Source organism: Labrus bergylta, chromosome 8 (genome assembly GCF_963930695.1).
Source record: "Labrus bergylta chromosome 8, fLabBer1.1, whole genome shotgun sequence".
NCBI lineage: Eukaryota > Metazoa > Chordata > Actinopteri > Labriformes > Labridae > Labrus > Labrus bergylta.
Genome location: NC_089202.1, coordinates 15,169,079 through 15,185,188, shown reverse-complemented (window position 1 = coordinate 15,185,188; position 16,110 = coordinate 15,169,079). Strand labels below are relative to the sequence as shown.

The 16,110-nt window shown below is 41.8% G+C and overlaps 1 protein-coding gene across 5 annotated transcripts in view; it reads right to left on the bottom strand.

Moving 5' to 3' along the window:
* grik5 (glutamate receptor, ionotropic, kainate 5) overlaps window positions 1-16,110 on the bottom strand; it is an 82,193-nt gene that overhangs the window by 47,741 nt on the left and 18,342 nt on the right. The gene's annotated exons all lie outside the window — the stretch shown is intronic.

Genomic DNA, 16,110 nt, shown 5'->3' with positions numbered 1-16,110 from the left:
AAGTTCCACAACTTACTACAGAATTATGAATATCCGGATTAATTTTTTATACAGCTTACAAGTGGCAACTCACATTAGAATCCCTCATTTATGTGAATTGATCTCGGTCAGATCAAACTTAATTATGTATGACAAATGTGTGTTTAATAAATTGCTTATTTATATGAATTACTGTTTTGTACTGTCATCTCTTTTTAATGCAGAACGGCTGTTTCTTTCCCCTGTTTTGAATACAGATTGAAAGAAATCAAATAAACAATGTTGCATGAAAGGATGAAAGTGATATAATATATGCTAATGGAGAATCACACAATGTTTTCATTGTGTATTTGGATGTATTTATGTACTGTGTGTAGAACAATATGCCAGCGGGAATAAAGATTACACTTCTGTGTGCTATGTTTGCACACTGTATTGTACTATACTAGTGAAATCAGACATGATATAATAAGCTGTTGGCATGCAGAACATGTACCAATATTAGGTTTATATATATATATATATATAAAGAAATGTATGTATGTAACATTATTTCTAACAGCATTAAGCCTAAATCCAAATGTCACAGACTGTCTCTATTAGATCAGCATCATAAAACCAAAGTGATTCCACTGTCAAAGGAGCTGCTGCATAGAATATTGAAATCATCATGACAATGTCCAAAAACTGCCTGAGAGAAGAGAAACAAAACTCTGTGTTTCCATAATAATCTATAAACGAGTGGACACAAAAGCCACAAAATGGTGTTATGGGCAATGGAAAAGAGATCGTTTTAATTGAATCGCCTGTATTAGCATTTTAACTGCATTGTATGTCTTACAGTGTGTGTCCACTCTGCACTGGGGATTATTGAGGGGCATGGAACCAGGATTTGGAAACAACAAAGCCCAATGTGCTTTTGAAAACAGCACTTTTGATATCCTGCATGTCTGAGATAAATGTAAAACAATATAACATGGCGGCAGGGGAGACCAGGCACTGCAGGCATTGAATTTACTCGTCCGTTTTATTGCCAGTGTTTTCACATGGTGCGTCTGGGTCAGAAAACGAGTTCCCCCTGAGGAATAAATGGGGTGTGATTTGAAAGTTGCCCTATATTTGGCTCAGTTGCTTTCAAATGCTGCCTGTCAAGTTGCGCCATGTGCTGCGGCACCTCTCACTCTTGTCTGCCCGCCCGGAGGCCGTCCGCTTGGTCAGGTGAGTTATTGCCAGGACTGCTTCTTAAACACCCCCCAAAAACACACACACACACACACACACACACACACACACACACACACACACACACACACACACACATACACACACACACACACACAAACACTCCAAGTCGTCCATTACTGTGCCTGTCAGCCGAGCATGCAATCAATACTCCCCCTCCGACAGCATGCACACATGTGATGGAAGGCAAAAAATGCAAGAGAAGAGGAGGACAGCGAGGGTGAAGAAGGGATGTTAAAGAGAGGAGAAGGTGGAAGACGAGGAGGGGGGGGGGGCTGTTAGTGATGGGGAGTGCAGGGCTCGGGGGCAGCGGGTGAAGGAACAGCAGGAAAAAAAAGGAGATGACAAGAAAAATGTCCAGAGAGCGAAGACAAACAACAGAGAGCAGTAATATATAACAAAACACAGAGATGGAGTGAGTGTGGGAGTAGGAGATGGAGGACAGAGATGAGGAGTGGCAGAGGCAGAGGAGAGGATAGATGGAAAATAGAGGAAAAAATAGAAAAAATGTGTGTTTGTGGGAGAGAGAGATGGAGAGAGGTTGTGGGTAGATGAGGAGAATACTATATTTAATGGCAGAGGTTCAGGAATAGATCAGAGTGATTGTGTTTTGTGATTACCTAACATATAAAACATCTGCAAACAGTAGCAGCCACCAGCTGACATCAAAGACCACACATGAGTACACACACACACACACAAACTCATTGACACACATTCGCGCGCAGAGATGAACTTTGCAAAGAAAAAGGCTGGCACACGACAGGCCTCATCTTCATGCTAAACTGAACTAACTCTCCACTAAAGAGCTTCTGTCGTCTGGCCCGGATTGATAACAGAAGCAAACACAACCCACTCACAAACACAAACACTTGGACACAATCACACTGTTGCCGAGCTACGAACTCATCTCCTGTGCATAAAAAGATCCATAATCACATATAAACACACAGACATGGCTGTAAAGTAAACACTGCTGCTCTTCTGCAACACACATGCAGACATAAAACACACACAATACACCGTGGCAAAGGGCCTTAATTGTTCATTTTTCGCTCTACAAGAACTCTAACCTTTTTCTGCTGTTGTTTGAAAGCAGAAAGAACAAGTGGGGAGAGATCCAGTTATTGCCTGAAATTCTTCCAACATGTAGTAAATTGTTAATGTGAAAAATAGCTGCAGGAACCCAGCATGTGTGCTAATGAATCAGTGCATGCCTTTATGTTCACAAACTGACTACATTAGTTGAAATTAAAATTCTATAAACTGTTAATGATGCCATGCAAGTGGTTATATGACTGTGTACATTTCTGCAGCAGTGTTGCTTCTTAAAACAAAACATTACAGATCAGTTGTGTGTCAGGGTCTATTTTTGTTAGATAAAAATCTGAAAGTAAATCTTGTTTTAACAGGTTACAAGTAAGTCATGCAGGTCTCTGTCCTCGGCAAACTCAATTCAACAATTTGAGCTCACGGTGCAGTGATGATATTTCAGATAAATGTCAGGCCTAAAACCACCAAAACAACATCGCAAAATGGCTGCATGCGAAATAATTCTTCCTCCCTCTCCCTACTACTGCACTCAGTCATAATGTCAGCAACATACAATTCTTTACCCACTCTTAACCTAAACTGAAGACGTATTGTAATTCTATACCTCTATGAAAATATTACAGCTGGTATTAACATTTGAATTTTTGAAAACAGCAGTTTTATATTAAAAATAAAACTAAAATCACTGATAGAGTCTCAGAAAGTAATCATTTAAAAAGGAAGGGTAGTACTAGAGTGCACATGAGTGTGTTGGTGTGAAATCTGTGTGTGTGTTATCACGACTGTGTGTGTGACACAGTAGAATAGTTTCCTTCAGCCTCAGGAAGACCTGCTCCCAGCTGGCCCAGTCCTCAGCCAGCTACTCGACCTTCTTTGATTCCCAGCGATTGGGGAAATTAAATAGTTTCTGCATGCATGTGTCTTAGAAACCCCTGTAGTCTGTGTGTGTGCGTGTGCGTGTGTGTGTGTGTGTGTGTGTGTGTGTGTGTGTGTGTGTGTGTGTGTGTGCGCGTGTGTGTTTCTTCCCAGTCTGAAGAAAGCATGGGCGCTCAGAGGGAATGCTACAGCTGGGGCACAGGAGGAGCTACTCTCCTCTGTACTTAAGAGTCCAAAAACAAAAGCCAACTATCACTTTGTGTCAACTCACTAAGCTGTGGAGTCAAGGCATATCTGAGCAGGAAGGTATGAAGGTGTGGAGGTGCTCCAGTTTCATGCCTGTATTAAGCGGGCGGTGAGCTTTAACGCAGCCAAGGTGATCCCTGCCAGCTATTTTGCCCTGCATTTAGTATTCATTTTCCAGGCGATCAAACCTGCCGCCAGGAGGTGGAGAGAGAGTGTGTGTGAGTATTAGTGTGCTCACACAAATGGAGTGTTTGTGTGTGGAAACGTGAGTGCTTTGACACATCGGTGTGGGTGTAGAGATGTAGGCTAAACACTCTCACTGACTAATATGTAACAAAAGTGTCTGTGCACGTGTGCGAGGATGTGTGTTCCTTAATGAGTTTGCGAACACGTGTGCATCGTGCAGCAGGGCTGATTAGGAACACAGGGACGGAGCCAGAAAAGGCCAGGGGCCAGCAGAGCCGACTCCCAGTACACAACCAGCAGAGTAAACCTGGAAGTGCACCGCTTCCTGCAGGAGAGGGATAAGGGAGAAAGGGAAAAACACAGGAAGTAATGAGAGGAGAAAGAACAAAGGAAGCAGTAAAGAGGGGTGAAGCGGGGAGAAGGAGGATGAGCGGAAGAAGTGGGGTTTGGGGAGAAAAGACAAAACAGTGAAGTAACAGGATGAGTAGGAGAGAGGAGGAGGGGAAAGAAGCGATAAGGGGCAGAGTGAGCAGAAAGAGAAACCAAGAGGGGGATGCGAAGAGTTATTTTCTAGTGGCGGAGGGGGGAGAAGAAGAAAGGAGACGACGAAGAAGAAATAACAGAGGAAATGAGGATAGACGAAGATGAGGGAAGGAGCAGAGCAGCAGTGCCCTGGCAGCATGCGGTGGAGGCAGGCAAGATGGCTGCAGGGGACAGAGCCGGGGCCAAATATGGTCATCAGGACCCAGTTCTGTCCTACTTTCTCTAATGGACTAAACCAAAGCCTGAATGATGCAGGAAGAACCATATATGGTCGGCAGGCAGCAGCAGCAGCATCAGCCTCTGTCTCTTTGATGTGTCGTGCTGGAATGAGTGACGCAGGACTTCTGCCTAATATACAAACAAAGCCCTACAGCTAAACACACACACACACACACACACACACACACACACACACACACACACACACACACACACACACACACACACACACACACACACACACACACACACACACACACACACACACACACACACACACACAGATTTCCCTTATTCCCCCTTTTTCATGGTCAGCTAGTTGACATGCCGACCCTGTCCAGAAAACGGGTGATGAGGGATACTTCTAAAGCGTGCCGGTGGCTGAGCAGGTTGCAAACACATTGTAACTGTCCGACTGCGTCTGCATTTGTGTGTGAATGTGCGCGCTAACTCTTTCTTGTACACGTCTGTGTCATGCCACCCGGGGCTTCAACAAGCCCTATGAGCTCTCATCAATGTATGAAGGCTTAACCCTCAGGTTTCACTCTGGGCTATGGTGTAATAGACTGGAGACAATCAGCATACATGCACCATGTGGCCAGGTCAAAAGCCTGCAGCGGTAACCTCTGTACGCATGGCCTGCGATCAGACATGTAGAAATAAAAATCGACTGGGGGCATCGCTGCGAGTGTCCATCTCTTGTTGTTGTTTGTGTCCTCGCTAGCCTTAGAAGTGAGGCATTGCGCTCAGATAAAAGCAACAGTGTGCTTCTGTTGTAAACATGCATATTTCTTTTGAATTATTCCCACGCCTAATTAGCTTCTGTTTTTTCTGTTTTTTTCCTGGCAATGTTTTTCTATCCCTGCATGTGGGGACAAACTGGCTGACCTTAAAGGCGCTGTCATGTCCGGGAGATGCAGCATGCCAACAGTTAAAGCAGTGCTACTAATTCATCACATGTATTCCATTTGTCCCACGCAGGTCTTGTTGCTATGTGAGCTGCTATGATTGACCAGTGGGTCTCACATCCGTAAGTGCAGCAAAATATAATTCCTGCTTGAATTAAGCCATTATCCGAGAGGCAGCGCTTCAAGGGGTCTCTTTTATGCTGGCTTCTGTGTCAGGAGCTGCACAAACGACAATCACATTCCTGCAGCACTGAAAACAACTTAAACAAGGTATATGCTGTACAGTGAAGCCAGTCAGGCAGCAAAAACATCTTCAAAGAACAGGGCTGCTAGGTAAGATGGCTCTAAATGTGACAAATTGAAGTCCTCTAATGGCTTCATATATGACCGTATAGAGCACGGTGTCACACTCACTATCATTGAAGCGGATAAGTCTTAAATGATCCCATCACACATGCCTGCAGACTAAAATAACAACAAGCTGACATACTCTACTGTTGGGGTAGCAAGGAGACTGCATATTGAATCAAAGAATGTGACTTCATTATGAGGATTCATAGAAGCATTACATATCCTGGGGAAACTGAAAAACATATGTCCACAGTGTATTTGCAAACACTGGCATAGTGCCAAAGGAACATACAGTTTTCTTTGACAACCCACACACAAATGTACACAATATCATCAAAAAATATGCACAACAACAGCACACTTTCAAATCATTCCTGTCTCCCCTGGAAATATTTTCTACAACAACCCTGGGAATAGTTCCGAGTGTTCATATGTCATCTTCGTTCTCCTGCAAAGCACCATCTCCTTAATCAGCCGCTCATCTGTTGTGTGTTTGTAACAAGCCCCAGTGTGGGGCTTAGTTCCTGTTCTTCCTGACAGCTACACTTACAACGAGGGCCTGTTGGCAACCCCACCATTGGTTAACATTCAGCTCCAGTGCTGCTTAACAACTCCACTGTGGCTGCTAAGCCTTGTATTAAAGCAAAGGTAGTGCACCAAAAGAGTTCTCTGGGCGCCATGTTAGACAGGCATGCTTTCATTCCAAATCCTGCATAGTCAGGTGAAATTACAGACCTTCTGATACAAAATATTTCATTTTTGAGGAAGAGAATTATATGTCCAGAGTAAAAGTGCTGTTTGCTACAGACATTAAAAAAAACAAATGAGTTTTAACTATTAAAAAATCCAACAGGTGTAAACAAAATACCTCGTAAGTTAGAGAGAAAGAAGAAAACAAATGTGTCAATGTTAAGTGAGTGTATGTCAACTATAGTTGTATTTAGAAGTCTCCCTCAGGATGGATGAGTCTGAAGTGAGGGAAAATGGGATAGTGACAGTGGAAGACAGCCCTCAGCTCCTTTCAGGTGATCTGACACTAACTCACAGTCTCTGACAGCATTTTGTTATGAGTTTGCATAACATGGACACTCACCAACGGCTGGTGGTAGAACTACCAGAGCAGGAAGAATACGTGCGTGTCCTGTATTTTTCTATGCTGGCGGAATGCCCTAATAAGGAGTACATTAGGCATGCTGCCATGTGTTTGTGTGTATGTGTGTGGTGTGTGTGTTTCGTGCACATTTAAGTCAGTGTTTTTATGAAGGTGTGTCCATCTCTGTCAGTGTTTAGAACGCAGCCAGCAGAGTGCCCATGGCTGCGCGGATGACACCTCCTGTTGACAGTAGGCTCGGAGCGAGGACGCCAGTCATAACATAACAGCAGGAAGGTGGGAGGACACCACCTCCAAGCACACACACACATGCACAGTGACACACTACGACACAATGTAAAAGTCATATCAAGGTCCATATTTAGATTGGCTTTCATCTGTGACCTCTCTCTTCATCCTCATTAGTCGGACTAGACAGCCTCTGCAGGCCTGGAGCCGCCGCAGGCCCACACACAAGATGTCACATTGCTTCATCATTGGTACAGTAACTAATGCACACAGCCTGTAGGTTTTTTCATTCTCGTAAATCTTGTTTTGCCATAATGGACTGCTTGATTGACATTAAGTTTGGTGCTTATAATAGCCTTTTTGCCAATCTGGGACCAGCTTCAACATGAAATCTTGACTGATCTCTATGAATCACTTTCACCAGCTTTCCTCAAAATGTGGGTGAGGTGTGTTGCACAGGATGTTTTGATGGACATGAAAGGGAACAGTAAATATTACACAACACGAGGGTGGAGAGATTTGACTCTGACTTCCGTTGTCGTTGGAGGAACAGTTAGAGGTGCATAATGGCTGGAGAGGATGAAGAATGGCAATGCTCAAGTACTGACAAGAGCAAGAAATGGGTTCAAAACAGGCCTGTGTCACATTTCACTCTCTTCAATTTACTGCCCCCCCTTTAAAAAATGTATAAAATGCCAAAGTTAAGTCTACTGCCTACCTCTTTTAAATGTCAGATGTCAAATGTCAAATGCCCCTCGAGTACGACCTTAAAAATCAAATGAAGGTTGAAACTAGCATTATCTACAGACGTCATCTGCCCTTATCTGGGGACCACATCCCACGTGCGCAGCCTTTAATTATTAATGTAAGCATGGGTGACAGAAAAAGAAAGGCAGGTATTTTACCTGTAGGACAAAACCTTTCATTATCTCCTCCTTTCTTTTGGTCTTTGTTCCAAAGTCCATTTCTCTTTCTTTTTTTGCCTCTCCTCCCCTTTTCTCTGCATGTCTCAAGTCAATTCGGTTCAGTTCAAAGGGTCTTTATTAGCGTGACCAACCCTGTGGCGAAGGGCCGACTCACTGAGGAGGAACACTGCACTGGAACATCAGCAAAACCACGGATATCTCAGCACTGATACATAAACACTCATCAGGTGGAGGACAATCAACAGAGAAATGAGAAAATTCATGTGTATACTGTTGTGTGTGTGTGTGTGTGTGTGTGTGTGTGTGTGTGTGTGTGTGTGTGTGTGCATGTCATCTTGTATCATATGTTTTAATCCAGGTTTATGTATATTTAGCAGATGAAATTATTTTATTAGGCACGTACAAAAGGTAATGTGAGAAGGCTCTCGCCCACACACGTCTAGCTGGCTCTGACTGGCAGATATATTGTGTGTTCCATGCATTAGTCATGTCTGCAAGGACGACACACGCACGGCATGCCAAACAGCAAATGCTGGATCAGAAAGAGACAGAGAGACAGCAAGAGAGAGAGAGAGGGTGGGGAGATGGTGGTTGATTGAAGTCATTACTGTAGAAGAACATAGGATTAGTTTCAATGACATCACCCTAAGGTATCTGAAAAAAAGGTATTACACCCTGATGTTGGACTAAATGCTCATTGCTATGAAATATTCAAATTATGAATTAGCATTATGAGATGTTTTTAGCAAAATTTCTGTCCATAGGCTCGGAAAACCTATCCCGATTTTAAACCTTAAAATACAATTAATGAAAAGTTATTCTCCAAATAACCTCCCAGAAATTGAAACTTTCGTTTTCTAAATAGCTTGAGGTATATTCAACAAAAAGTCACAGTCCTGATGTGACATTAAATAGCTGCTGTAAATCAATGCTATCTCCCACTGAGAGTTTCTTTTATCTGTCTCTTTGAGAAAGTAAACCATGCTCTTGGGGTTTGTGATGAATCTATTGCGACACTTGCTATTCCAAATGGAAGTGATCATGACAAAGATGAATCATTCATTTGCTAACATTCAGAAAACTACAGCTCCGATGGGGTATTTTTCTGTTCAAATATTCCTATCATAACAGTTTCTTCCCTAACTTTCCTGAATCTGTTAAGTTTGTAACCTTTTAAAGGAATAGTCTGATGTTTCAATTGATATATTTTAGCCATGTATTTGACAAAAAGGTCAAGTAGTGGTGGATTTAATGTGGAACTTTTGGCAGAGCTGTCTAAATGTTTGCATCCCTCTTGGTTACATGTTAAGCTTATGCTAACACCCCTTTAGCTCTTCTAACTAGAGTTCACACCATGGAATGGAAATAAACATGGCTGAAGCCTCCGTGACGTCACCCACTGGTTACTGAGGGGGCACTCGAATCGTTGATGCGGGAGCCATATTGGAAATGCAATCTCAACCTATCTTTAGGTCAAAAGAGCTGGAGCAGAGGCGGGTCTCAAGAATGTAAATGAAGAAGATCTTAAAAATCAAATTAGCAAGAATTTGTGTCTTTAAGTGGGGCAGCTTTTAAAGTTGCTTAAGGTTTTCCTTTTTCTAAATCTTTAGCAGGATGTTTTGAACAGGTAGAGTATCAGCTCCCTATCCAGTCTGACTTTTCTTAGAAACCAGCATGTAGTGGCCATTATATGAGTTTTATATGAGGCCCTTTTTCATTGGCTGCAGAGGCAGAGCCTGCTGGTTACAACATGTGCCATGAAGCTTGTTTGATCTCGACACACGTTTCGACCACAGATGGTACGAGAGAACGTATTATGTTCTACACATTCTTCATTGACTTCCTTGGTGAAGTTGGCTCTATGGCGGCTCTACATGAAGTAATGAGCACATACCATTGTCATATTAGCCTAATGAGCAGGATCAAGGGTGCGTGAAGCTACACATTCTCACACATACTGCTGCCAAGCATGCCTTCCAGCACATGCACACACACACTACCAGGTGGTCCCATATCCTTGTTGTGTCACACAGCAGCATACCTATTAGAAAACCAATCATGCTCCGCACCTGGGCCTACTTACGGTAAACATTTGAAACAATGCTTAAAATTTGACTTGTTGTCCAACAATCTGCTCACTTTTTACCAAACAAATCAACAGGAAAAAAAAGCCCTTGAAGGAAAATCATGAAAACCTGAAAGAACCATTTTGTAAATTGTATGGATGAATAAATAGTTTGTGTCCGAGAGGCTCATTTTTTGTATGCTTGTGTGTCAGAGAGAAAGCGTAATAGAGAGAGCGAGAGAGAGAAGAGAAAGATAGCAAAGCTAAACAGGGCAGAGAGGGAGCACACAATTTATGTGCCTTCAGAGTACAAGCCTTGATACAGAATCACTTTAAACTCATAAATGATAACAAGGGAGACGGTCAATGGAGGTCAAAGTGGTCAGCACCCTTTCTGTGTTGTCACGACAAAAGAGAGGACAGGGAGGGTTGGAAAATGGTTTTTCAAACTCACATTATGGCAAACATATGGGTCAACAGAATAACATGAATTCCTTTCGATATAACAGAATTATGGGGCCTTTGAATAAACACTTTTCTGGATCAGACTTGAGGTATTTCTTGCAGTGCTTTTGAATGAAATAGGATTATTATGAAGTTGTTGGTTGTATAAGCATGATATGCTATGAGGATTTTTATTGTGGTGACGGTAATACTTCCTGGACTTTCCAAGCGTATATGTAGCTGAGGCTTAGCCTGATAAAGTTGAGTTAGAAAGAGCTGAGCCTAGGGCGGCAGAATGTCAGTCATGGTTTGGGGGGGCAGAGAGAAGTTATTCTTTATGGTGACATCAAACTGTCTGCTGTGTAAATTTATATTTTAATAATAAATTGTCATCTTCAGGATTATTAAAACTTAAGAGTATCAAGTTTCAACACTTAACAGCGGCTCAGACAATTTCGGCAGACAATAAACTTCAAAGCCAAAGTTCCCTCAGACCTGGCCTACGACCAATTTATAGTTCACAATTAACTAGCTGTGAGGATTCATTCATTTTATACAGGCGTCGAGCAGATATGTAGACATTAATGTGATTCAACGCACATTGGAGCTATTTATATGTGAAAGCATCAAATCTGCAATGTTGTTCACACATTTCACTGGTTGGGCTGAGTTACATTAGAACAGATGTTCAGACTGAGTTTTTGTATCTGTACCTCAGCTTTTGTGTTTAATTGCATGCTCCCTGCTAATAATTAACTAAAACTGAAAATTCTAGAGAAACTTCTCGTTATTGTGCTCCGTCTGAAAGGATGATCGGATGTCTATGATTACTTTGAGGTGTTCCAGAGGTCTTCAACATCATCAATGTGTTTGCAATGATGTAAAAGCTCAACTGCTTTGAGTTGTTTCACTCTGCAGAAAGTACATATTGGTGTACTACATGTATATATTCCATAAAAGTGTTGAACAAAAGTTAAGACGTTTTTATAAACTGATGGTTTTATAGGCCGGATTTTAGCGCACCTGTAACTGAGCTTGACAAAACAATCTAATACGTGCTTAATTGTCTTTTAGAAAAACACTACATCTTCTTGTTTATGTAATAATGTGGAATTTCTTCACCCAGAGCAAAATTTGAAATAATATACCCAATGGGTATTACAGCCTAATTGAATTTAACGTTATGTGGAGCTCTCACACTTTCACTCCAAATTGAAATCACCATTCAAATGTGGGTAAATATTGGATGTGTAAGGGTTTGTTTGAATCAAAAATTCAGAGTATGAAAAAAAAACAGACCATGCCTTGTACTCCAGCAGGGATTCGAAAAGGCACTTATTTTTTCGACTAACAGGATTTGATGCAATATGTGAGCAACTCGGCCATTTCCTTTGTGCATTGCAATGGGAAAAGTGTTGATGACATGAATGTGTTAAGGAGAACTGTCGTGTTTTTCTCATAGAGCGTGCACACTTCATCCTTTTCCACATCAGAATAGATGCATGTCCAAGACTTCTGCTGGCTGAGCCCGCCTGCTTCTAACAAACATAAATGACTATTTAAGACTCTCTATTCTATTATACTCACTGTTAATTGATTCAAAAAGTCATTTCCTGGTGTTTTTGATGCCCGAAAATGTTTTTGCCATATTTCAGACTCTACTCTATAAATGATTGTTTATGGGAGTAAAGCTTCTTGGGCCAAATCACCTGCTAACACTTTGACCTGGGACGTTAACAAAACACTCTTAAAACAAGAAATCTCTGGATGACTTCTCTGCTTCTCCCTCAAAATACACGAAATGTAATTAAGAGTGCCGGGTTTCTGTGACACTGTGACATCTAACCACAGCCCTCTAATTATCCATGACTGTAAATATCATATAATTCCATATTGAGGCACAAATTACACTCGGGCACCACATCCACTACTAAATACTGCTGAGAAGCATTAACACTCAGATGCCTCCGTCTGTAGCCGCGCCACAGGTCTCACCTTTCCCCTGTCTGTCAACATGCCATGAACAACACTCCCACACAAACACACATGTACACAAACAGGCAAATGCACCATCCAATGTAATCATTTTTACACCACTGAGAGAACACACGGGGGGAGAGCGAGAGAGAGAGAGACTCAAATGAAACACAGGCAGAAAGATTAGCTTGACAGAACCAAAATAAGGGTGTGATAGAGGAGGGGAGAGCAAAATGGAGAATAGGTGAGAGACAGGGAATGAGAAGAAAGCTCATAAAACAGCGAGACAAAGCCTGTCACTGAGCAGTAGCATAAACATAAGAGAAAAACAAGAGGCAAAGGAGGACAGACAGTGGTAGAATAGAGATCGGATATAGTGAGGGTAGACAATGAAAATCAACAATATTTCATTTTTCTTTAAAAGAAAAAGACAAACGCTGGAGAAGAATTCCTTAATGAATAGATAGGAGGAGCCTGGAGGGTAACACTATATTTATACGCCACTATGCCATTATTTATTAGTTTCTCCCCTTCTCTCCCCCGCTCCCTTTGCTGCCTCCCTTTGACGGGCCTGGTTTTTTAATAACATGCATATCTTTGTTCTTCTTGATTAAGGGATGGAGATTGTGAAGACAGCGCCGCAGGGGCTGTGAAGTGAAGACCACACTCCTGCAGGATGGAGGACAAATCTGCCTCCCTCCTTCATCCATCCTCCCCCACTTCCATCACATCCCCCCCCCCCCCCCCACACACACACACACACACACACATACTGTGTATCTTCACTCTATCATCATCATTCCTATGCTCGCTTTCTCAGTCCGGACTTTTCTCCCCTCACACATCCTGGGTATAGCCTACCTCCCCCCACCTCCGGTCATATTCATCTCATCACACACTTGTGCACTTACAACCATCTACACAGAAGAGCCTCTATCACACCCCCGTTAGTTCAAATGAGGGAAATGTTGATACCTTTTTTTATTCAGTTTAATCATTTAATAGTAAATAAACATTAAGTTAACGTGGCAAATTTAGCTAAATTCTACTTAAAATATGAATCTTTGGGCAAGTAATATATCAAAAAGTTACATTTCCTAGGGTGCTGCTGTTTAAATGTTTAAATTTGTTTTATGTCTCTATTGTTCTATGGCTCTATTGATATTCATACAGGAATACAGGAAACGAAATTCATACTGTTGCATTGCAGTATCACAATCTTTGTAATTCTGTATATTATATTAATATAAATCTAAACATTGCCCCCTCTCAAGTCTGGTTGATGATTTAAAATATTGCATAATCCTTATAACAGCGAGGATTATGCATTCAAAATGTATATGTTGAAACTGTTTAAATCTACAAGATTTGTACACATAGACGTGACAGGTGAATTAGTAATAGTAGTTACCTTATATTTGATTAATGGAGTTATTGAAAATAAATGCTTTCTGGTGATGTTTGTGAGTACACACATCAGGCCACCCATTTGTCCAGACTGAAATCTAATATGAGTACTGGGCAGCTGAAGAGTAGATATTCTATCTGCCAGTCAAGTTTCTTGTAACACATCATGTAGTAGTCCTCGAATCAGATTTATTCAGGAAACCATTAATTAATGATTCAACACTTGTTCTTTAACTACTCACGAAGACTTTACTGATAATATAAGCCTTAATCTTTCACAAGCATCTAAAGCCTCTTGTGCTAAATCAATTTGCAAGATGAGATCTCTCTCCCCCCCCCCCCCAAAAAAGAGCTGTCTAAATATTTAAAATTCCTTTTTTTGCTTTCACACCACCCTCACCACACTTCCCTCCACTCCCCCAGCTCACCCTGCTGGTAACAACCCGATCCTCCTGCCTCCCCTGCACATTAACATGACAGCCGTCAGCACCTCTGTGCAGCCTGGCCTTTTGCACTGAGAGTCTGTGAGGATGCGTGGACGGGTTTGTTTCTGTGAAGATGTGTCATGGCACGTGGTTCAGTCAAGTGTGCGGGAGTTGTGAGTGAGAGCATACAATGCATGCATGAATTCTCTTTCATATTGTGGGTGTGATTTTTATTTTTGTATATTCTCAGCTGTGTATTCTCTACTTTTTGGTTTATTGCACCATTTACTCCTCCACTTCAATTTGACAGCTTACTTTCTAAAATAAAGTTTTAATTTAAATCATGTCATCAGATCGTTAAATGGGATGCACTGTATTTAATTCAAGTGCCAAACTGATAACAAAATGCTTGTAGTTCAAATTAGACACATTTGTACCAGATTTAATATTGAACGCTGCTTACATGTTAATGTTTCAGTAATAAAATCCCATAATATAAGAACACTGTGAGAGGGACTCTGCTGCATAATGAGTATTTTAATATTTGATACCTTTGTTAATAGATTTAGCTGATCACATTTAATTTAATCGGAGATTCACCCAGAAGAGAATACAACCTCATTTACCTAGATTGGTATGCAAATGGTTTTGCATTTGCTTTGCTTGAACTTAGTGTCAGTGGTTTTAATGGGAACTATTTCCTAGAAAAGTAGTTCCAATAAAAAGTGTTCACTGTAAGTGCTGTTGCTCACAAAGAGTTACTGAGATTTTTGAGGGGGTGGGGGGAAGAGGCCTTGCTGTTTACATTTTTGAAAGGTAATACTTTTTTGAATGAGCACTGCATGGACGCAGAGATATCTTTAAGGCTGGGTGATCAATGTTTAAACTATGCGAGTGATATGCTATATGGGGGGAGTGAAGTAAGGTGTTGAACGAATGCATTTTCTTTATGGTAATGCAATGTAAGTAATGTATGTCTTAATTTTTCCTCCTCTGCCACGTACCTTGGCACCACAGAAACCAAACCCAGACAGGCCTCTGCCTGAGGCTGCCTTTTATTGGTCCAATAAAGCTTGAACAACTGCTGCCTTCAATCAGCTGCTCTAACTAAATATGTGGGTTTGTGGATGTGTGTGAGTCAACGCGTTTGTGTTCCATGAATGAGGATGGATGACTTTGTGTGTCTACAATATGTATGTCTGTGTGTCATATCACATTTAACGCATCGCTTCACTCATAGCGCATTGTTGCAGATTCCTCCTCTCCTATCACTTTTTTTCTCTTTTGCACTATCTGTTTCACTGTGAGGCATTTTTTCCTTTCCCTCCCTTAAGCCTGTAATACATGTGTGGCGAGAGACACACACCCACACACACACACACACACACACACACTCACACTCACACTCACACTCACACACACTCACACACACACACACTCACACACTCACACACACTCACACACACTCACACACACACACACACACACACACACACACACACACACACACACACACACACACACACACACACACACACACACACACACACACAGAGACGGATTGCGGATGTGCTGACACAAGATATTCTTCCTTCCGCATGAGCCATCTCCTCTAAGCTTTGGGTCAGGATGGAGCACATAGCATCCACACACCAGTAACAACTAAAAGACTGGATCCCATTCCCTCAAAACCAAAAATACACAAACACACACAGCACACATGTGTGTTGCGTATATTTTTCATTATCCTCCAATTCTCTAGAAGCCTTTCACCCCCCCTCACACACACACACACACACACACACACACACACACACACACACACACACACACACACACACACACACACACACACACACACACACACACATACACACACACACACACACACACACACACACACACACACACACACACACACACA